Source organism: Saccopteryx leptura, chromosome 3 (assembly GCF_036850995.1).
Source record: "Saccopteryx leptura isolate mSacLep1 chromosome 3, mSacLep1_pri_phased_curated, whole genome shotgun sequence".
Classification (NCBI taxonomy): Eukaryota; Metazoa; Chordata; class Mammalia; order Chiroptera; family Emballonuridae; genus Saccopteryx; species Saccopteryx leptura.
The window spans coordinates 71,531,086-71,554,346 of record NC_089505.1 but is presented as its reverse complement, the minus strand read 5'-3'; the positions used below and the strand labels follow the sequence as shown (position 1 = coordinate 71,554,346).

At 41.3% G+C, this 23,261-nt stretch overlaps 1 protein-coding gene and 1 pseudogene across 3 annotated transcripts in view; both read right to left on the bottom strand.

The window, feature by feature from the left end:
- LOC136399222 (zinc finger protein 615-like) overlaps window positions 1-23,261 on the bottom strand; it is a 265,085-nt gene that overhangs the window by 44,854 nt on the left and 196,970 nt on the right. The window lies entirely within an intron of this gene.
- Window positions 15,448-17,007, bottom strand: LOC136397437 (H/ACA ribonucleoprotein complex subunit DKC1 pseudogene; annotated as a pseudogene).

Genomic DNA, 23,261 nt, shown 5'->3' with positions numbered 1-23,261 from the left:
AAACTGCATGGTATTGGCAGAAAAATAGACACTCAGACCAATGGAACAGAATAGAAAGCCCAGAAATAAAACCACATATATATGGTCAAATAATCTTTGATAAAGGGGCCAACAACACACAATGGAGAAAAGAAAGCCTCTTCAACAAATGGTGTTGGGAAAACTGGAAAGCCACATGCAAAAGAATGAAACTCGACTACAGCCTGTCCCCGTGTACTAAAATTAATTCAAAATGGATCAAAGACCTAAATATAAGATCTGAAACAATAAAGTACATAGAAGAAGACATAGGTACTAAAATCATGGACCTGGGTTTTAAAGAACATTTTATGAACTTGACTCCAATGGCAAGAGAAGTGAAGGCAAAGATAAATGAATGGGACTACATCAGAATAAAAAGTTTTTGCTCAGCAAGAGAAACTGACAAAATAAACAGGCAGCCAACTAAATGGGAACTGATATTTTCAAACAACTGCTCAGATAAGGGCCTAATATCCAAAATATACAAAGAACTCATAAAACTCAACAACAAACAAACAAACAATCCAATAAAAAAATGGGAAGAGGACATGAACAGACACTTCTCCCAGGAAGAAATACAAATGGCCAACAGATATATGAAAAGATGCTCAGCTTCATTAGTTATTAGAGAAATGCAAATCAAAACTACAATGAGATACCACCTCACCCCTGTTAGATTAGCTAATATCAACAAGACGGGTAATAGCAAATGTTGGAGAGGCTGTGGAGAAAAAGGAACCCTCATACACTGTTGGTGGGAATGTAAAATAGTACAACCATTATGGAGGAAAGTATGGTGGTTCCTCAAAAAACTGCAAATAGAACTACCTTATGACCCAGCAATCCCTCTACTGGGTATATACCCCAAAACCTCAGAATCATTGATACGTAAAGACACATGTAGCCCCATGTTCATTGCAGCACTGTTCACAGTGGCCAAGACATGGAAACAACCAAAAAGCCCTTCAATAGAAGACTGGATAAAGAATATGTGGCACATATACACTATGGAATACTACTCAGCCATAAGAAATGATGACATCAGATCATTTACAGCAAAATGGTGGGATCTTGACAACATTATACGGAGTGAAATAAGTAAATCAGAAAAAAACAAGAACTACATGATTCCATACATTGGTGGAACATAAAAATGAGACTAAGAGACATGGACAAGAGTGTGGTGGTTACCAGGGGTGGGGGGAGGGAGGACGCAGGAAGGAGGGAGGGAGAGAGTTAGGGGGAGGGGGAGGGGCACAGAGAAAACTAGATAGAGGGTGACGGAGGGCAATCTGACTCTGGGCGAGGGGTATGCAACATAATTTAATGACAAGATAACCTAGACATGTTTTCTTTGAATATATGTACCCTGAATTATTAATGTCATCCCATTAACATTAATAAAAAAATTAATTAATTAATTAAAAAAAAAGAATACGGGACAGATAGAGTCAAAAATAAGGGACCTTTTTGTAAAAATGTTTCCATATGATGACAAATCATTGTCTGAAAAGTATCAGGGTAAGCTGGAAACAGAGGGATGTGAATATGAGGATAACTTGACGTCTGAGGATGACAGGGCAGATGAAAAATCTGTGGCTATGGCTGCCTTAGCCACGGGGCCTCCACTGCCCTCAGCTCCTTCCTACATTCAACCCTCTGCTCCTCCGTTCCCTTATCGGGCTGATTCTATAATCTATAGCTCAAAATCTGGGAAATCCCCTCTCCAACAATCTATAGACCAGGCTCGAAATATAGGGGAAACAATAGATGGCTTTGCCTGTTTTCCTATTGTGGAAAGACAGGATGATATGGGGAGACTAGTGCAAGAACATGAACCTGTACCTTTTAAAACTCTGAAAGAGCTTAAACTTGCTTGTGCTCAGTATGGGCCTACTGCCCCTTTTACACTTGGTTTATTAGATACCATTAGTGCAAAGGCTCTTCCCCCAAATGACTGGAAGGCGATTGCTCGTGCTTGTCTCTCCGGGGGTGATTATTTGTTGTGGAAGTAAGACTTTCATGAAAAGGCTATAGAGCAGGATGAGAAAAATCAGCAAGAGGAGGTTGCTGTTACTGTAGACATGTTAACTGGAGAAGGACAATATGCCCATATGGCAACTCAATTAGAGTATTGACCAGCTATTTATGATATAATTAATCAGCTAGCCACACAGGCATGGAAATGCCTGCCTATTCCAGGGACCAAACCAGAAGAATTTGGTAAAATTAGGCAGGGTGCAGACAAGCGATTTCAAGACTTTGTCTCACGGCTAATTCAAGCAGTTGAAAGAATAGTAGGGGATAAAAATGTGGGAAAGGTTTTAATAAAACAACTAGCCTATGAAAATGCTAATTCTGCTTGTCAGGCTGCACTTCGGCCTCACCGCAAGAAGGGAGATGTAGAGGACTATATTAGAATATGCGCCGATGTTGGGCCTTCATACATGCAAGGTCTTGCCTTTACCACAGGTAATAAGGCAAGATTTCCAGGACAAAACTTTGATAAAGGACAGAACAAGCCAAGGAAGGAAGGTCAGGGAAGTACTTTTGCCCATGGAAACTGTTTTCAGTTCGGGGTTTCGGGGCATTTTGCTAGAAACTGCCCTGCTTTCCCCAGATATTGGTCTCGGCCTCTCCCTCAAGGACGGCCAGCCCTTAAGGCTCAGGACCTCTGCCCACTTTGTAGACAAGGGAAACATTGGAAGAATAAGGGGAGGCCTAAATGTACTACCGGAGGGCAGGGAAACGGACAATGGGGCCCTCCCCAGCCCCATCAAACAATAGGGGCAATGTCAGTGTTTCCTCAGCAAATTCAGATTCCAGCAGGCCAAACATTGCCCAACTATCCCAGGCAACAACAGGCAATACAGGACTGGACCTCAGTCCCACCTCCCAATTCATATTGACTCCAGAGATGGGACCTCAAGCCATACCCACTGGAATTTTTGGGCCACTTCCCAGTAACACAGTAGGAATCTTGTTAGGCAAAAGTAGTTTAACTATGAGGGAATTCTTTGTTCTTCCTGGAGTGATAGACTCTGATTATGCAGGGGAAATTAAAGTAATGGCTCACACTTTGAGGAATATAGTCACTATCTCCCCTGATATGAAAATTGCTCAATTAATCCTTTTACCTCTTTTAAGACAAGGCCAAACCCTGCTAAAGGGAATCTGAGAGAATCAAAGATTTGGTTCCACTGATACTGCCTATTGGATTCAAAAAATAGGTCAGGAATGCTCTGAAATGGAACTAACAATACAAGGGCGTAAATTTAAAGGGCTTTTAGATACTGGGGCTGATGTATTTGTTATTGCTAAGCTACATTGGCCTCCTTCCTGGCCCACTCATGCAGCAGCCACAGAATTACAAGGTATAGGGCAGAGTAAATCCCCTCAACAAAGTTCTAGTTTTTTACAATGGGAAGATAAAGAAGGTCATTCTGGATTTTTTCAGCCTTATGTGCTCCCTGGATTGCCAGTTAATTTGTGGGGTAGAGATGTTTTGAAAAATATGGTGGCATTGCTTGTCAGTCCTAATAGTTTAGTTAGCACTCAAATGCTTGATCAGGATTTTTGCCCACTAAGGGTCTAGGGAAAGAACAGTGAGGAACTCTCACCCCCATAGAAGTGGCACCCAATACCAGAAGGCATGGATTAGGATATCAAAATTTAGCATAGGGGCCTTGGTAGCTCCTGCTACCCCAATAATGCATTGTGCAGACCCAATTACTTGGAAATCAGATAATCCTGTATGGGTAGACCAATGGCCCCTTTCTCAGGAGAAACTTAGGGCAGCTGCTCAATTGGTATAGGAACAGCTACAGCTTGGGCACATTGAACCATCTAATAGTCCATGGAATATGCCTATATTTGTCATTAAAAAGAAATCAGGAAACTGGAGGCTATTACAAGATTTGAGAGCAATAAATAAGACTATGGAAATTATGGGTCCTCTCCAGCTAGGACTTCCTTCTCCTACTGCCATTCCATGGAACTATCACCTTGTAGTTGTTGATTTGAAGGATTGCTTTTTTACTATTCCTTTAAGCCCTCGTGATTGCAAGCGTTTTGCATTCAGTGTTCCTTCACTTAATTTTCAGGCTCCCATGGAGCGATACCAGTGGAGAGTTTTGCCTCAAGGTATGGCTAATAGTCCCACCTTGTGCCAAAATATGTTGCTCAAGCCATCTCTCCAGTAGAAGGCAGCACCCTAAAGTGTACATAATTCATTATATGGATGATATTCTTATTGCTCATCCAGATAAAGACACTGTGCTGACCATTTTGCAACAACTAGAATATTCTCTGAAAAAATCAGGACTTTATATAGCTCCTGAAAAGGTACAGCAATCTTTACCTTTTTCTTATTTAGGACAAATTATTGAGGGACAACAAATTCGCCCACAGAAAATAGAAATCAGGACAGATCATTTGCAAACTTTAAACGATTTCCAGAAACTGTTAGGAGACATTAATTGGCTTAGACCTTCCTTGAAATTAACTACTGGAGAACTGAAGCCACTTTTTGATATTCTTAGAGGCTCAGCTGAACCAGCTTCTCCTCGGCTACTTACACCTGCAGGACAATAAGCTTTAAAGCTTGTAGAAAAGGCCTTACAGCAAGCACAACTAAAATGCATAAATCCTGAGGAAACAATTGCCTTACTAATATGTCCCTCAAGTTACACTCCAACAGGACTATTGTGGCAAGCTTCAGGTCCTATGGAATGGATTCATTTAGCTGTTACTCCTAAGAAAGTTTTATCTCCATATTTTGATCTTGTTGCCTCCTTGATTATCAAGGGGTGTAGGTGACTCTTGCAGCTTATAGGTTTTGAGCCACAGACTGTTGTTGTTCCTTTTTCAAAGGATCAACAACAATGGCTCTGAGAAACTTCCACAAAATGGCAAATCGCTTTTGCAAATTTTACAGGCCAAATTGATTCTCACTACCCAGCTGATAAAATAGTTCAATTTTCATTAATTACTACCTTTATATTTCCTAAGACAATTGTTAATGAGCCCATTCCTGAAGCACCTACAATCTTTTTTTTTTAATTTTTTCTTATTTTTATTTATTCATTTTAGAGAGGAGAGGGAGAGACAGAGAGAGACAGAGAGAGAAGGGGGGGAGGAGCTGGAAGCATCAACTCCCATATGTGCCTTGACCAGGCAAGCCCAGGGTTTTGAACCGGCGACCTCAGCATTTCCAGGTCAACGCTTTATCCACTGTGCCACCACAGGTCAGGCGCACCTACAATCTTTACTGACAGATCCAGCTCAGGAATAGCAGGCTTAATAATCAATGGACAGCTTTATACTGAAACAGTCACCTTAAAATCAGCCCAAAGAGTAGAATTAAATGCCATTATCATGGCTTTTCAGCATTTGCCATACTCCTTCTTTAATTTGTATACAGACAGTAGATATTTACTTATGGTTGTTTCCACTATAGAGACTGCTATCTTAGGGACAACTGCTGATGAGGAACTATTTCAGCAGTTCCTCCTTCTTCAAAGACTTGTATGTCAACATAGAGCTCCATGTTTTATAGGACATTTCGAGCTCACTCCATGCTCCCTGGAGCTTTAGCGCAAGGGAATGCCCTTGTTGATCAAGTTACCCAAAAGAAAATTATTGGAGCAACCATGACAGATCAAGCAATTCAGTCTCATACTATCCATCACCAGAACGCTGCAGCCCTGCGTAAACAGTTTCAACTTTCTCGGGAAGCAGCATGGCAGATTGTTAAATCTTGTCCAAAGTGTCCTATATTACAATCTGTCCCTTCGTTTAGAATTAACCCTCGAGGACTCCTACTGGGACAACTTTGGCAAATGGATGTTACTCATATACCTTCATTTGGCAAACAATCCTTTGTTCATGTTACAGTAGATACTTATTCTGGATTTATAGTAGCCTCTGCAAGAACAGGAGAGGCTGCTAAACATGTTATAGCTCATTGCTTGTATGCATTTTCTATTATTGGACTTCCTAAACTGATTAAAACTGACAACGCTCCTGCATATGTAGGAAAAGCATTTACTATATTTTGTCAGACTTTTGGACTTGACCTAAGGACGGGAATTCCTTACAATCCCCAGGGTCAAGGCATTGTAGAGCGTGCACATCAAACCCTTAAAAACCAATTGGAAAAAATTAAAAAAGGGGAATTATACCCTCAAACTCCTGCAAATCTTCTTTGTCATGCTCTTTTCACTTTAAAATTTTTGAATACTGATGTACAGGGTCATTCAGCAGCAGAGAGACTCTGGAACCCTGCAAGGAAAGCCTTCCCTGAAGTGCGATGGAGGGAACCACTCACAGGAATCTGGCAAGGGCCAGACCCTGTTCTCTTATGGGGCCGAGGATATGTGTGTGTTTTTCCTAGGTCTGCTGAAGCTCCTCGGTGGATCCCTGAACGACTGGTGAGACACCATGATTCTAGATGAGAGACTCACTTTACAAGAGCAATTGCATAAGACTTACTATGCTCTCTTCCCTTTCTCAATTATTATTATCTAATTTTTTTTAATGTTTTAGATCATTTTATTTTCCTGCTCCATTGCTTGAAAAGAGGGCACAAGGGGGGCCTGATTTGGGTATTGCTGAATAGAAATCTCATACGGCCGTCTTGAGATTTTTTGAGAGAGATCTCTGTTTAGTATATATCCTTATTATGTTCCTATTAAGGTAGCCCTACTTAAGATCAAGCAGGCCATAGTTTAATCTCTAAAACCTCGGGTTTCACTCTTGATTTGTGTGATTGTATGTGAAGTCTTTGTTTAATGTCTAAGTGTTTTTGTTTATAAGGCCTGAATTAAGTCCTTACATGAAAAGTAATGATGATAATAGTTTTGGAAGTGCCAGCTGTAGTATTGAAAACAAAATGGGGATAATTTTATTTCCCTACATGGATATGATTTTGTTGGGAATAAGTAAAGCGTGCTCATTTTGGATCCAAAAAACTTGCTGGTTTGGCCAGGCTGCTCCAGGTCACAAGTGAAAGGCTTGAAGCAGCATAGATTTACATAATAAAAGTGTAAAGATTTTTTTTTTTAAGTTTTTGTTTGTTTGTTTGTTTTTTGTGTTTTTTTTGTTTTTTTAATTTTTATTCATTTTAGAAAGGAGAGAGAGAGGGAGAGAGCGAGAAGGGGGGAGGAGCAGGAAGCATCAACTCCCATATGTGCCTTGACCAGGCAAGCCCAGGGTTTCGAACCGGCGACCTCAGCATTTCCAGGTCGACGCTTTATCCACTGCGCCACCACAGGTCAGGCCGATTTTTTTTTTTACTATAGGAGAATAATGAAGATCACACTGGGATTTTTCAGTTTTGATATGTACTCTTTAAGGTGCCTATTAATTAATATTAAGGGGGTGTTTTGATAAGTGTGGGAATGTTGTTTGAAGGTGCATTTGCTCTGTTTTTGTTGAAAGTTAACAAAGTCAAGAATTTCTTGCAATATTTAAAGTCAAAATATTGTAAAGTGTGCTTAACATTTGCTTGAAGATTCAATTGTAAATAATAAGAAAGGGGGGGAGTCATGTCCTGTAGCTCCTGCAGGTCTACCCTGTTACGCTTTTTACTTCAAACAGTTTATTTTGAATGCTGATGTACAAAAGATGCCAAATTTTTTGTCCTGCAAACTACTACCCCTTTTTATTTTTATTTGATTCCAGCTAATAACACTGTTTTGTTCTTTTCTGAATAGCTCCAGATATATAGGCAGATAGGGACTCTCAAGCCCCTCAGCGAGATCTTCTGAGCATGGCTTTTAAGGTACCAAGAGACCAAAAAAGCCCAAAAGAGATCAGGTAAAATACTAGCTCTTGGCATACGCCCTCAGAGGCTCCAACGCTCCAACTGGAACTTCATCAGGGCCCTGCTTCAATAGTGGAAAGGATGGTCATTTGAGCCAAAGCCTGCCAGGCTTACATGCCTTTGCTATGAGGAAGAAGGGACATACTGGAAGGTAGGCTTCCCCCTCACTCCTCTAAGGGAGGGTTCAGTCTCTTCCAGCCCTGCTCCAGCCACCTGTGACCTAACCTTGCCCAGAATACTGGGATTTGCCACTGAAAGCTAAAAGGTGCCCAGGGCCATCAGCCCCTTCTACGACACTGTGGACAAGCCTGGGGTATTTCTTCCAAGTAGCCGGTAGACTGGTCTCATTTACACAGGGGCCATTTAACTATGTCTTGCCTGAATATTCAGATTTTTTATTCTTCCCTCGAAGATCTCTGTTGTGGGTATTGATTGTCCTGTTTTCTGCTGCTTTGATTAATATATAGTCTTTCTTTTATTCCTCCTGCCTTAATACCCCACTCATATTTTAGGCTAGGACCTACTCCTAATTCAGAGCTCCTTTGTTCCTTTTTTGCCAACTTACAAATTTACCTCTGCCACCCAGCTTAGTGTATCCCAAGGTTCTCCTCACTACCCCATGGCTGTAAAGCTCCAGTATAGGACCCCTGGGTTCATCTTTCCAGTTTGAGGAAAACGGAAGCTCCGTCTTCATGCGTGCTGCAGATGGCTTTTCCAGACTACCTGGGTCATTGCCAGCTGGGAGCAGCGGTCATTGGGACTTTGACACTAACTGCAGAGTGTGGAAGTGTGACGGAAATTCCAGTGCCATGAGGACTTCTCCTGAATATGGACTTTTCCTGGACTCCTGCTCCTGTGACAATTTTTGATGGACTGAACTGGGGTTGGGTTGCATTTGCAGAGATTTGGAATGGTGTTGGTGCCAACTTGGACTTGGTGAACACTTTAAGGATATTACTCTTTTATAGATTCTTGTTGTATTATTAGCTTAAAGAGTTTGCTTAAAGGCTTTAATCACTGTGATGTATTAGTATACTTGTTTTGGGTATCTGTTAGCATTGGCTATACTAATTTTGTGTTTGTTCTGTATTTTTTCCATCTGCCTCCAAATTAGAAAATCAGATGAGTGCAAATCTCAGCACACAAATTAAAAAGAAAAGGGGGATATGTTGTGGACCGTTAATGGCAAAAAGCCATTATAGATTCGAGGCTTGGCAGGGGGCTAAGTTCTACCCCCTCCATCTCCATATTTGGCTTTGATGCTGAGTGTCTGCACCCACTCCACTTCCTTCCTTGGGTTGCAGGAAGCAATATACATGCCCTTCCTCTGACTCTTTGTTTGTTTCAGATGTTTGTAAATTTCACTGTTTTTGCCTTGGGAGAGTTCCTGTCTTAGCCTTTGATGTGCAACTTTGTATCAGGGTCCTTAATTTGCATAGGTCTATATAATAAAGCGAACTGGGGCCATGAAGCACTCAGATGCTGCCAGGCAGTTTGAGGAGTCCTCCCGGTCCCATCGGTTTTGTTCTGACAAAGTGTGTTTCCTTAATTCCGCACCATTATTTGGAGCTGTGCTGGTCCGCGGCACTCACCAACCAAGCTTTTCTTAGCACCTTATGTGGATGGTAGAGCCATCCTCAGTGCCCAAGGCCAACTCAATACAATGGACCCATGGCTGCAAAATGGTGAGTGAGCGAGAGAAAGAGATAGAGAGAGAGGAGCAAGTGAGAGGGGAATGAGGAGAGAAGCAGATAGGCTTTTTTCCTGTGTACCCTGAAGGGAATCAAACCTGGGACATCCACACACCAGGCTGACACTCTACCACTGAGCCAGCCAACGAGTAATGGCAGATTCTTGAATGCATATTTATACTCTTGATTTCAATTATATAAAAGTTTGTCTAAAATATTTTTAAAATATTTTGTTCATTTATAGAAAGGGCAGAGAGAGAGAGAGAGAGAAGGTAGGATGATAGGAAGCATCAACACACATGTGCATTCACCGGGTAAGCCTAGGGTTGTGAACCAATGACCTCACCATTCCAGGTCGTCGCTTTATCCACTGTGCCACCACAGGGCAGGCAAAAAAAATTATTTTAATCAAGTGGTCTCACTAATGAGTAGAATTTAGAAGAATTTTTGTATTTACTTAAGTCCAAAAACCTGAACAAAAATATCAAAAAGGGCTTTGAATAGTTGGCTCAGTAAAGCATCAACCAGGTGTAGGGACATCCCAGGTTTGATATTTGGTCAGGGCTACAAGAGAAGTGACTATTTTATTCTCTCCTCCTGCTCTCCCAATTCCTTTTCTGCAGCCTGTGGCTCAGTTTGTTCGAACATCGGCCCTAGCACTGAGGTAGCTTGGTTGGCCTAAGTATATCAGCCTCAGTAGCTAAAAACAGCTCACTTTATTTGAGCATCAGTCCTAGACAGAAGTTGCCAGGTGAATTGTCGCAAACCTGCATGACGCGTATATTCAGGTCCTGAGCGAGAACGGTGCAGAATTAAAGAAAATAGACTTAAAGAATTAAAAGATGGGTTCGGCAGGACTCTGCAAATACTGCTGGCAGAAACACCACCCTACCAGAAAAACATGGTAGCCCCCAGAAACCGCATTTTCCTTTATTTAAAACGCAAAGTGGGCCATTAACAAATCATTGACTTTTCTGATTAGTTTCCAAGGCAACCCAAGAATTCCACCAAGTTCAAAAAAACTTCACCAATACTTAACAGCCTAACTTTACATAAAGAGGAAATTTGCTTCCAGTCTTTCTGGAGAATATGGGGGGATGGGACGAGCATCACAGCTAACATGGAGGTGTGGGGCAGGGCTCAGCCATTTTCAAGCGAGGTGGGGGGTTGGGCAGAAGCCAGTCCCCAGCACCTCTGTCCCCTCAAAATCTAACTGCAAAACCCTGTTGATTTTTCAGTCCCCGACATATCCCCCTTTTATATTTTTTAAACTTCAATTCGTGTGCTGTGATTTATACTCATCTGATTTCCCATGTCCCGATTTGGAGGAAGACTGGAAAAATAAAAAAATAAACAACAAAATTAAAATAGCCAATACTAACAGATACCAAAACAAGTGTCTTAATACAATGAAGTGATTAAAGCCTATTAGATTATCAAGCAAAGTTTTAGCTAATACAACAGGATCTAAAGTAAAATTTTTGCAGTTTTGTATGTCCTTAACAAGTTAATGTCACTTCACCAAGTCTGTGCTGACATCATATCCGCTCCAAATTATTTGTAGATGTAACCCAACCCCACTTCAGTCTGAGAACTGTCCCAAGGAACAGGAGTCACACATATTCAGGAAAAGTCCTCAAGGCACTGGAACTGTGGTCACATTCCACACTCTACAGCTAGAGTCTAAGTCCAAATGACCACTGTTGTTGTGCGTCAGGGGTGCAGAGAGAGAGATCAGCAGACAAAATCAAGGACTAGCAAAGGACCACTGCTCACTCAGGCAAATGGCCCTGAGTTCACACTGTGTCCTATTTTTATTCACAAGATTTCAAAAAGCCTGTTTACTGAGAAATTGGCATAACATCAAGCATAACTTTTGCTTAAAGATACATGGAATATACCTGCATGATAGCTTAATAACAATATAATATGAAAAGGCATTAATTGCTATTGCTTCTATGGTTCCCACAACATTCCTCTCTTTATCTCAAGGGATAACCTTGAAAGGAACAGAAATCTTATGAGAATGTTTTACTGAGAAAAGCCCAGCAACTGCCTTCAGTCACATAGACCTGTTTCAGTGACCCGCCTTCAAGTCACAAAACAATTCTCTTGGCAAAACATTCTTTTCTTGTTGGCTGTGTTCCCATCCAAGGCCATGCGATGGGTTATTCCACTACAGACCACTGCTTCTAGCTGGCAATGATTCAGGTAGACTACAAGGGCCATCTGCAGCATGTATGGAGATGGGCTTCCATTTTCTTTTAACCTAGAGAGATGAACCCAGGGGGCATTTCCCTGGAGCTTTGCAGCCATGAGGTGGTGAGGAAAACCTTGGGATACACTATGCTGGGTGGCAGAGGTAAATTCATAACAAGTGGGCAAAAAGGAGAGAGAGAGTGAAAGAGAGAGAGAGGCTCTAAATTAGAAGGTTCCAGCCCAAAATAGGCATGGGGCATTGAGGCAGGAGGAGATACTATGTACTAAACAAGGCAGTGGATCCATGGAAAACAGGGAGTAAAATAATACCATCAACACCCACAACAGAGATCTTTGAGGGATGAGCACAACCCAAATATTTAGGCAAGGCAGAGTAAGTGGCCGTTGTGTCTATAAGAAATGATATTGGCCTGACCAGGTGGTGGTGCAGTGGATAGAGCATCAGACTGGGATGCGGAGGACCAAGGTTTGAGACCCCAAGGTCACCAGCTTGAGCACGGGCTCATTGGGTTTGAGCAAAGCTCACCAGCCTGAGCCCAAGGTCGCTGGCTTGAGCAAGGGGCCACTCGGTCTGTTGTAGCCCCCGGGTCAAGGCACATATGAGAAATCAATCAATGAACAACTTAGAAACCGCAACAAAGAATTAATGTTTCTCATCTCTGTCCCTTCCTGTCTGTCTCTTCCTATCTATCCCTCTCTCTGACTCTCTGTCCCTGCCACACACACACACACACAAAAAAAGAAAGAAATGAGATCACCTTCCCTGCTACTTGGAAAATTACCCTAGGCTTGTCCACAGTGATGTCAGATACAGCCGATGGCCCTGGGCACCTTTAGTTTTCAGTGGTAAGTCCCACCAGGCTAGGCAAAGTTAGGTGACAGGTGGCTGGAGTAGGGCTGGAAAAGACTAAACCCTACCTTGGAGGAGCGAGGGGGCAGCCTACTTTCCAGTGTCCCTTTTACCCACAGCAAGGGCATGGCCCTGGCAGAGGCCGAGAAGCCAGGCAGGCTTCAGCCCAATGACCTTCTTTTCTACTCTTGAAGGAGAGCCCTGATGGAGACTTATGAGTCCCCTTAGGGGTGTTAGAGCCTTTACAGGCGTATGCCCAAGAGATGGTATTTTGCCTGATCTCTTTAGGGCTCTGCCTGCCTTTTCCTATTCCTCTCGGTCATTATAGACCTTAAAAGCCATGTTCAATGATCTCACTGAAGGGTTTGAGGGCCCTCCTCCACCTATATAAACATTTTTTGTATATCTGGAGCTGGTTGGAACAAGACAGGACAGCATTATTAGCTGGATCAAATGAAGGAGGGTAGGAATTTTCAAGAGAATGTGGTTTGGCATCCCTTGTAGGATTCTACAGTCCTCGGTTGCTGAATGGCCCTGTACATCAGCATTCAAAAATGTTTTTTAAAGTAAAAAGCATGATAAAGTAGATTTGCAGGAGTTCCAGGATATGACTCCCCCTCTTATATTTCTTACAATTGACCTTTAAGCATTTGCTGGGTACACTTTATATGATACCTTGACCCTGAGGATTGTAAGGAAATACTTGTCTTTATGTTAATTTTAACAAAATATAGTAAATGCTTTTCCAAGTAACATTCCCATACTTTTCAAAAAACATTTCTACCCCATTAATTAACAGGCAATCTAGATAGTACATAAAGGCTGGAAAAATCCAGTATGACATTCATTATCTTCCCATTGCAAAAAAAAAAAAAAAAATTACACTTTTGTTAATTAAATCCACTGAGCTTCAAGATTTGCAGCAGCTTGCAGTTTGCAGCAGTTTGGCCAAATTAGCAAGTGTTTAGGATCCACATTTTTTTCTATTTAAATTTAAATGATGCTCTATACAAGTTTTAATTTGAAAAATTGTAGAGATAAACCCATTTTATTATTTTTTTTAATATTAGAGCCGGCATTTCCAATTTTGCATGCAAGAACTTAATTCAAGCCTTAAAAAAATCACATTTTTGACAACATTAAACAAAGATTAAACACAAACAAGAATTAGACAAATCAGAGAGAAACGCAGGATTTCAGAGTACAACCATATTAGAAAGATGCCTGCTTGATTTTACTTGGGGCACTTTTTGAGAGGGACAGAAGAAGGATGAGACTAAAAACTTTCTTGAGAAAAATCTCAAAGAGTCTGCCTGAAATTTTCTTTAGCTACATCCAAACAGGCGTGTCCCACCCCAATTTCCAGGAAAAGAATAGGAAAAAAAAACAAAATGATAGTGTAGCTAAAACATTAAAGAAAATCAAGCAATAACAAAAAAAGACTGCAACTTTCCTAATACCTAAGTCTTCTATTCATTCTCAAATTCTAATAGCTGCTGCAACTGGCAACCCAAACCAACCACACTGAGATCCCTTTATCTTTACTCTAGCTGAGCGGCAAACTTAGTTGACAGGAGCGGGGGAGGCTTCCTTGTCAACCTCTCCAAATCACCTGCCCCTTGGCTTCAGCCGCTGCCTGTTGGGGCCCAACCCAGCCGCCACCACTACTGCCACCATGGCCTCTCAGAATGACCTGTCCTTTGGCATTATATTCATATTTACACTCATTCGCCCAATTTTTCCCTCTCCTACAGCATGGGCAGAAGCCCAGAGCCTTAGGAGCTACCCAGGCTTGAAAAGGAGGCTGAGGATGATATTCTAGGGGAACAGTGCAGCTTCTAGCAAAATCTCCCAAACCCCTGTATTGGAAACAAGATCCAAGGGCAGAAGTACTTTCTTGACCTTTCATCTTTTGTTCTGCCTTTTTTTTAAATGTAATTTTAATAAGTAAAAATTTACAACCTCCTTCTCCCAGCAATGACTCATTGTATCTTTTTAAAGAACACACTTGGATTCTGCCACAAATAGAAGTAGCCAGATAGACCAAGGTACATGACGCCGAACACACAAGCTTGAATAAGTACAAACTGCTAGACTTATAGAAATAGCTGAGATGAAAACTGGGAGTCCTCACCAGGCCGTTATCTGGGAGAGCTATGGAATAACAAAGGTGGCTCTAAACTCACTGGAGATTTACCCCTCCCTCCAGCAAACATGGTTATTATATTTTAAAGATTTGCTTACACCACTGCACAATTTTTACAAACTTTTCTTAAAGCACTGTCTCCCTGGCCATAGGAAACTGGGTAAGCCTGCTACATATACATTCCCCTGCCCCTTTTATTTATTGATTTTAGAGAGACATCAATTCATTGTCCCCCTTATTTATGCATTCTTTGGTTGATTCCTGTATGTGCCCTGACTGGGGACCAAACCTGCAACCTTGGCTTATTGGGACAACACTCATCAGTTGAGCTAGGTAGCCAGGGTCCACAAACTTTTTAAACAGAGGGGTGTGGAGGAGTAGCAGAAGAAATGAGTCAAGGACCAGATGTTTAAATAGCCATCAGGAAACAGCTGTGCATGGTTACTAGGCAGAGTTGAGTCTGAAGGCAAGGCTTCCCAACATCTTCCCACACCCATATCCTTAAAACAGGACAAGACAAGATGACCACACCAGGTAACATCACCAAGGTCTTGGCTAGCAACTAAAATGTGCCTCAACTCTCTGCCCTTTCTGGGACCTATGTTCCATTCCCTCAAGAACAAAAGGAACTATGTTTACTCAATAAGGCTTTAATTTCTCCTCCCAGCTGGACACAGTATTTAAGTTATCTCCACTACTCTGAAACAGCTTCCACTTTTATTTTCTTCTCCTTCTTCTTCTTCTTTTTGGTGGTGGTATCACTGTCCCCATCTCCCAGAGTGACTGCAGTCTCCAGAGCAGCTTTGGCTTTCTTGTCTTTCTTCTTCTTCTTCTCCTTCTTGATCAGCTGTGGAGACACTGGTGAACTGGCATCACTTTCTCTCTCTTGCTTCCACTTTGGGACTTGTACTGTTTTGGCAACCACGGCTGTCTTTACGTCACTGTAGTCAACATACTCCTGGGTCCAGGTGGCAGGCATACTGTCTGTGGGTTTGCCATGCTTGTCCAAAAGGCCCTGCTTGATCATCAGCTTCTTCTGACTTGCCTTTGGGCCTAAGCCCCACTTCCAAGGGTAAGTGTTTCTTTCCATGATCACTCTCTTAATCTTGGCTACTATCCCATGGTCGCAGGTAGAGATCACTGCTGTGGTCATTAATGCAACAACTATGCAGATTGCTTCCCCTTTAGTAGTGATGACCACAATCTCCTGATTGACTTCAATACCATCTTCATATCAGAGAACACCTGGAAGCATGATCTTCGCCCCATAGCAGATTGCATTCACTGCACTGTCTTTCATAACCAGCTGTTTATGAGATGTCAACAGCTTTTCCAAAGGGTAAACAACTTGCCGCAGGTAACTCTCATCCTTGTGGTTATCATACATCCACTGGGCATCAAGCACATCGTGCATTGTCACCATGTGGTCCTTTTCGCTCATGACTCCAGAACGAACCATCCGAAGTTCCTGATCTGACCGCCAACTCCCAATAACAAACCAAGGTGTACACACTGTCCGAATGTAAGTGCCGGCCTCACAACTCACCCAAAAGATTCCTAATCTTCTTTCAGGATCATTCTCAATCATTTTGCTCTCATAGATGATCTGTACTCGGAGTTGCCTCTTTCCTGCAGCAATAAGTGTGGGTCGCTGGAATAAGGCACCTGTCAGAGTTTCTAGAGCCCTAGATAGTTGAGTACCCCCTTCAATAGCATTGTGCAGCTGGACAATTCCCACATACTCTTTGCCTGCACTTTGTTGTGACTTGACCAAGCGAGTGGCTCGTTCTATGCACACAATTAAACAGCCAGTCACTTTGGGATCCAGAGTACCACTGTGTCCTGTCTTCTCCACCTGAAATATTCATCGGATCCAGGCTTCCACCTCATGGGAAGAGGGGTTGGAGGGCTTGTCAAGATTAATAAAGCCTGTCCTGATATAATCCCCAATCTCACTCTTCAGAGGATTTGAACCACAAGGAAGAGGTGTATAGTGCGTCATCCTTATATTTAGCTTATCAAAATTCTTTAGCAACAGGGGCCACTGAGATGTGTCTAACTGAGCCACTTTGGATTCAGGTTTGATAAGAAATTCTTCAACGTGTTGTATTTCTGCAACATCTTCCTCTGGTAATGACTTGGGCTCTTTCTTCTTCTTATGCTTCTTTGGCAAAGTACATACTTCCACATCCACCATGTTGCCCAGCAAAGCATGCGAGCCACGTGAGCCACCTCCAAGAAAACGATTACAGACTCCTGCTGCCTTCAGGCTGCACTGCTAGAAACCCTGTTCTGCCTTTTATCAAAGAATCTTGGGGATTCCAAGATGGCAGAGGAGTAGGCAGATACACAGACTCCCAGCTCACACCACTAAACTGGATTACAAATTAATTTAGGAACAATCATCATGAAAAAAACAACTTTGAACTAAAATAACAAGTCTCAAAAACCAAGAAGCAAAAAAGAATACACACAGATTCTAGTAGGGAGTGTGGAGGCATGGTTGGGGCTCCTCTGTTTTCAGTAGCAAGGAGGGGCTGAGGCTGAGAGTCCAGAAGGGCTCTCATTACATGGAGAGAGGCCCTGAGAGATGGGTGCCCTCAGTCTCAGAACTGGAGACCCAGCCTAGAAATTCAGGGACTGGAGGATACAGATGGAAACCATTGAGAGGGGAAAAGAGCAAAGTTCTGTATGTGGGAATGCGGCGGGGGTGCCTTAAAGTGAAAGAGCAGAAAATATCACTCACAGCCACCTGCCTGGAGCCCCAGGGGTGAGGAGGGCTGAGAGGATTGGCTTGTCTTCCATGAGAAAAGGGGGGAAAGTGAGACGGTGATGGTCAAAGGAATGCCTGGAATGATCTGAGAAGCTGACTCCTCCAGTGCAGAGGTGGCCATAGCTGGGGGAGGAGTTGATTCCCTCCACACAGCACAAGCCTAAAGTGGTTACGGGTGACCCACCTCCAGAAAGCTCTCCAGCTCCAATCAGTGTGAAAGACACAGCTGAAAGCAGGAAGTGGGGTGGAGAAGCAGTAACTCAGGTCTTCGTGGAGATCTAAGATACACCTCCCTCTACTGAAGCCAAGAATGCACTCTGCCCACAGAGAGCAGCTGGCAGAACCTGCAGTCAGATTCTCAGAGGTCACACCCACCGCATTGCTAGATACAGTTTCAAATAAGCCCCCTGCTGAGATAAGTAAATAAGCCCACCAATGAGTAAAGTAAACTGAAAACAAACAAATCAGGACTTCAAAGCAGCTCTACTACATAAAGAGACCACACTGGAACAATCCTGCAAGCCACAAACAGAAACAATGGGAAGACAAAGAAATTCAAGTCATATGAATCAACAAGAAAAATCCCCAGAAAAAGATCTGGATAAAACGGAAAGAAATCAAATCACTGAATGGAGAGTATAAAATAATGATTGTTTGGATGCTTAAGGTTCTCAAAGCTACAATGGATGGACTTAATGAACATCTAAATAAAGAAATTGTAAGCATCAAAAAGAACACGGTAATCATAAAGAAGAACCAGACAGAAATGACAAACACAGTATCAGAAATGAAGACTACACTTGAAGGAATTAAAATCAGGCTGGATGAAGCAGAGGATCGATTCAGCAACTTAGAGGACAAGATAAGTGAAAGCACAGAAGTAGAGCAGCAAAAAGAAAAGAGGGTAAAAAAGTCTGAGGAAATTCTAAGAGAGCTCTGTGGCAACATGAAGAGAAACAATATCTACATAATACGGGTTCCTGAAGGAGAAGAGAAAGACAAGGAATAGAGAACCTGATTGAAGAAATTATAGCTGAAAATTTCCCTAAATTGATGCAGGAAAGAGTCACAGGTTCAAGAAGCAGAGACAGTCCGATTAAAAAAGAATCCAAAGAGACCCACACCAAGACACATCATAATCAAAATACCAAAGCTAAGAGATAAAGAAAGAATAATAAAAGCTGTAAAAGAAAAACAGTCAATCACCTACATGGGACCCCCATAAAGATGATATCTGACTTTTCAACAGAAACACTTGAGGTCAAAAGGGAATGGCAAGAAATATTCAAAGTAATGCAGAACAAGAACCTACAACCAAGACTTCTTTATCCAGCAAGGGTATCATTTAAAATTGAAGGAGAAATAAAAAGCATCACAGATAAAAAAGAACTCAAGGAATTCATCACAACACCAATTCTGCAAGAAATGTTAAGGGGCCTGCTGTAGACAGAACAAAGCAGAGAAAAAAACTTTAGTAAAAGAGTAATGTAGATTTAAAGAAAAATGGCAATAAATAACTACATATCAATAATAATCTTAAATGTAAATGGATTAAATGCTCTAATCAAAAGATGTAGGGTAGCTGAATGGATAAGAAAACAGGACCCGTACATATGCTGTCTACAAAATACCCACCTCAAAACAAAATACACATAGACTGAAAGTAAAAGAATGGAAAAATTTTTTCATGCAAATGCAAATGAAAGAAAACCTGGGGTAGAAATACTTATATCTGACAAAACAGACTAAAAAAAGACTATAGTAAGGGATAAAGAAGGTCACTACATAATAATAAAGGGAGCAATCCAACAGGAAGAGATAACCATTATAAATATCTATGCACCTAATATAGGAGCACCTAAATATGTAAAGCAGACTTTGATGGACATAAAGCGAGATCAACAGAAAAACTATAATAGGGGATTTCAATACCATACTAACATCATTGGATAGGTCCTCAAGAAAGAAAATTAACAAAGAAACAGCAGAATTAAAGGACACACTAGATCAACTGGATTTAATAGATATCTTCAGAACCTTTCATCCTAAATTATCAGAATATACATTCTTTTCAAGTGTGTGTGGTACATTCTGTACAATAAACTACATATTAGTGCATAAAACAAGTCTCAACAAATATAAGGTTGAAATCATATCAAGCATCTTCTCTGGCTACATTGGCATGAAACTAGAAATAAACTAAAATAGAAAAACTGAAAAACACTCAATCACTCGGAAACTAAACAGCATGTTTTAAAATAACAAATGGGTCAACAATGAGATCAAGGAAGAAATCAAAAATTTCCTTGAAACAAATGAAAATGAGCATACAACAACTCAAAATCTGTGGGACACAGCAAAATCAGTCCTGAGAAGGAAGTTCATAGCATTACAGGCATACCTTAAGAAGCTAGAAAAGGCTCAAATAAAAAACTTAATCCGCCTGACCTGTGGTGGCGCAGTGGATAAAGCATCGACCTGGAATGCTGAGGTCGCTGGTTCAAAACCCTGGGCTTGCCTGGTAAAGGCACATATGGGAGTTGATGCTTCTTGCTCCTCCCTTCTCTCTCTCTCTCTCTCTCTCTCTCTCTCTCTCTTTCTCTCTCTCTCTCCTCTCTAAAATGAATAAATAAATAAAGTTTAAAAAAAATAAAGTTTCCTTTAAAAAAAAAATTAACCCTGCAACTAAAAGAACTAAAAAAAGAACAGCAAGTAAAGCCCAGAGGAAGTAGAAGGAAGGAAATAATAAAGGTCAGAACAGAAATAAATGACATAGAGGCTAAAAAAAAAAAAAATAGAGAGGATCAATGAAACTAAGAGCTGGTTCTTTGAAAAGGAAAACAAGATTGATGAACCTTTAACCAGATTCACCAAGAAAAAAAAGAGAGAGAGCTCAAATAAATAATATTAAAAATGAGGGTGGAGAAGTAACAATGAACACAGCAGAAATACAAAGGATTGTAAGAAAATACTATGAAGAACAATATGCTAAAAAATTAGACAACCTAGGTGAAATGGACAAATTCCTTGAAACATATCATCTTTCAAAAATCAATCAGGAAAAATCAGAAAACCTAAATAGACCAATTACAACAAATGAGATAGATCAAAACAGTTATAAAAAAACTCCCAACAAAACAAAAGCCATGGGCCGGTGAATTCTACCAAACATTCAAATAAGAACTAACTCCTATCCTTCTCAAGCTATTTCAAAAAATTCAAGAGGAGGGAAAACTTCCAAGTCCCTTTTATGAGGCAAGCATAATTCTGATTCTACAACCAGGCAAAGACAACACAAAGAAAAACTATAGGCCAATATCCCTAATAAATTTAGATGCTTAAATTCTTGCCAAGCCTTACCAGGCAGTGGTGCAGTGGATAGAGCATCAGACTGGGATGTGGAGGACCCAGGTTCAAGACCCCGAGGTCGCCAGCTTGAGTGCAGGCTCATCTGGTTTGAGCAAAGGCTCACCAGCTTAAGCCCAAGGTCACTGGCTCGAGCAAGAGGTCACTCGGTCTGCTGTAGCCCCCCGGTCAAGGCACATATGAGAAATCAATCAATGAACAGCTAAGGAGCTGCAATGAAGAATTGATGTTTCTCATCTCTCTCCCTTTCTGTCTGTCCCTATCTGTCCCTCTCTCTGTCTCTGCCACACGCAAAAAAAAAATCTCAACAAAATATTAGCAAACTGGATCCAGCAATTCATGAAAAAAATCATACATCATGATCAAGTGGGATTTATTCTGGGAAGCAAGGCTAGTACATTATTCACAAATCAATCAATGTGAGTCATCACATAAACAAAATGAAGGAAGGAGATAAAACCACATGATGATATCAATAGATGCAGAAAAAGCATTTGATAAAATCCAGCACCCATTTATGATAATAAATACTCTCGGCAAAGTGGGAATACAGGGAACATACCTCAACATGATAAAGGCCATCTATGACAGACCCATAGCCAACATCATACTCAATGGGCAAAAGTTAAAAGCAATCCCCTTAAGATTAGATACAAGCTAGGGGTGCCCACTTTCACCACTCTTATTCAACATAGTTTTGGAAGTCCTAGCCACAGCAATCAGACAAGAAGAAGAAATAAAAAGTATCCAAATTGGAAAAGAAGTAAAACTATCATTATTTGCTGATAATATGATACTGTACATAGAAAACCCTAAAGTCGCAGTCAAAACACTACTGGACCTGATAACTGAATTCAGCAAGATAGCAGTATATAAAATTGATACTCAGAAATCAGAGGTATTTTTATACACCAACAATGATCTGTCTGAAAGAGTAATTAAGAAGACAATCCCCATCACTATTGCAACAAACAGTGAATCCTGGTTGTGGTGCACATAGAGGTATATCTCCCTATCATCCCTTCTCTCTCACTTAAAAAACAAAGTCAGCCTGACTAGGTGGTGGCGCAGTGGATAGAGCATCAAACTGGGATGTGGAAGAACCCAGGTTCGAGACCCCGAGGTCGCCAGCTTGAGCACGGGCTCATCTGGCTTGAGCAAAGAGCTCACCAGCTTAGACCCAAGGTCGCTGGCTCCAGCAGGGGGTTACTCAGTTTGCTGAAGGCCCGCAGTCAAGGCACATGTGAGAAAGCAATCAATGAACAACTAAGAAGTCGCAACGCGCAACGAGAAACTGATGATTGATGCTTCTCATCTCTCTCTGTTCCTGTCTGTCTGTCCCTATCTCTGCCTCTGTAAAAAAAAAAATAAAAAAAAATAAAAAAATTTAAAAAAAAGTCAAAGAAGAAACTTTCCTGGAAGTTAAAAAAATATTTCTTTACTTCTAGAAACACCACTCGATCATGGTGAACTACTCAGATTTGTGAAGACATCAAGTCACATAGATGTAGAAGACTCAACTTTTTGGAAGAGTTGATTTGAACCAAAGTGAGAACATATGACAAGGAGCAAGACCTCAAATGCCATAGGAGTCAAAATTTTAGTAGGAAATTTGAACTTGAAAAATTAAAATGTTTCCAATATCCAAAACCTGAGCTTCAAAATTTTTACTATTCTGGGGCTATGGTTTCTAAAACTTTCAGACTCCTAAGATCTGAAGGCCTGACCTATGGTGTCTCAGTGGGTAAAGTGTTAACCAATAAAGCTGAGGTTACACGTTGGAAACCCTGGGCTTGCCCAGTCAAGGCACATATGGGAGTTGATGCTTCCTGCTCCTCTTGCCCTTCTCTGTATCTCTTTCTCTCTCTCCTCACTAAAAATAAATTTTAAAACTTGATAAATCCTTGAACACAAACACACCTTGCACTTCCCAGTGTCTTCAAATTCAATCTGAAATTTACCACAGAAACTCTTGTACATTGACACTCCTCAGACATTTAAATGAAATTAGATTTAGATTTATTGCTTAGACAAATGGTTCATGCTACACATATGGCAGTTTTCCATCAACAAGCCTAAACATAGTTGACATGGAAACCATAAGCCTTGACCTTCAGATGTTCAGTTGTTAACCTCTGCAGAGTACGGCTTAATCAAAACACATACACTGATGCCTAGATCTTCAGAGACTGAATCTACATAAATCCCCAAATGACAATTTGTATGCATTCCTGCTTCACCAAATTCACAGGCCCTTCACTCGGATCCACAGAGAATCCTGCTCACAAGACCTCGAGCCTCTGAATCCTCCAATGGCAGCACCCAGAGGCTGAACACTAGTAATAACCACTTCCAATGTGGTGCTCTGT